The following is a 1,324-nucleotide window of genomic DNA, read 5'->3' on the forward strand; positions in this document are numbered from 1 at the left end:
TCTTATGTTTTCCAGCTGTTGGCTCTGGAGTCCTTGGTCAGCATGTCTAATTTAGAAATTCATGGTTAAGACAACTGCAGCTGGGCATACAATGAAATATACAAATGATATATCATAGAAATCTACACTTGAAACCTATATAATTTTATTAAACAATATCATCCCAATCAGTTTAACAAGAAATAAATAAATAATTAATTTTAAAAATGTCTTTTACAGCCCTGGCCAGTAGCTCAGTGGATAGAGTGTCAGCCCCATGTGCTGAAGTCCTGGGTTTGATTCCCAGTCAGGGCACATAGGAGAAGAAAACACCTGTTCCTCCCCCCCCTCCTTCTCCCCCTTCTCATCTTCTTTACCTCCCTCAGTCAGTGGCTCAACTAATTTGAGTGTGGCCCCATGCACTGAGGAGAGCTCAGTTGGTTTGAGCATGTCAGCCTCAGGTGCTAAAAATAGCTCAGTACTCAAGCATCAGCCCCTAATGGGGCTGCTAGGTGGATCCTAGTAGGTGTGCATATTGGAACCTGCCTCACTATCTCCCTTCCTCTCACCTAAAACAAACAAACAAATAAACAAAAAATGTCTTTCAGAGGCTTGTGCTATATAGTAAACATGCAATTTTGTAAAACACAGGGTTCATAAGCGATGGTTCATAAGTACTAGAGATTACCATCAGTCTGAGCAACCATTTAACCTAAATATATATATTAAAAAATGATTATGAGTAGAAAAATTACTGTATTTAGCACTAATTGTGGTTCTTTTTCGTTTACCACCTCTGAGTTCATTATAATCACATGCTTTGTGAATCTCTCCTCTTTGGAAAGAAAAGCACTATTGCAATGCCTATGCCATTAGTGAACCTTAGTTTTCTACTATTCCAAGACTCTACCAGCATTGGAAGAACATGCTATAGCAGTGGTAAGGACAGTTTTTACTCCACAGATAAAAAGCATGCATGAGCTGTATTGAGCATTAGGTGAAACTGCACTTCTAATAGACTTGTTTGGTCAGCCTTCAACATAGATACAATGAAAATGCAAAATGTATTCCATTCTCTACTTTAAAAAAATAAATTTTAAAGTTTTACTGAAAACAAGCACTAAAGCAAACTATCACAAGTCAAAAATATGAACCTGGAGCTTAAAACAATTGAAAGATTTCCTTTAATTACAAAAGAATATTAAAGTCACAGGTATACAGGTGGTAAGGTACAAAGAAAATCTAATTATGCTCCATGCTTCCCCTAATAATGATGACTGATGGAGTGGTGCATTTTAGGACAGGAAAGCAGTGTTTACTGTGAGTATCTTTATCTAAAGTTCAC

The 1,324-nt window shown here is 37.2% G+C and overlaps 1 non-coding gene across 1 annotated transcript; it reads left to right on the top strand.

Moving 5' to 3' along the window:
• Positions 1-218: 218 nt before the first annotated feature.
• On the top strand, positions 219-294 carry TRNAM-CAU (transfer RNA methionine (anticodon CAU)). Its single transcript has one exon. It is a non-coding gene; the product is annotated as a tRNA-Met (tRNA).
• Positions 295-1,324: the final 1,030 nt, after the last annotated feature.

The sequence above is a fragment of the Saccopteryx bilineata genome, chromosome 4, assembly GCF_036850765.1.
Source record: "Saccopteryx bilineata isolate mSacBil1 chromosome 4, mSacBil1_pri_phased_curated, whole genome shotgun sequence".
Classification (NCBI taxonomy): Eukaryota; Metazoa; Chordata; class Mammalia; order Chiroptera; family Emballonuridae; genus Saccopteryx; species Saccopteryx bilineata.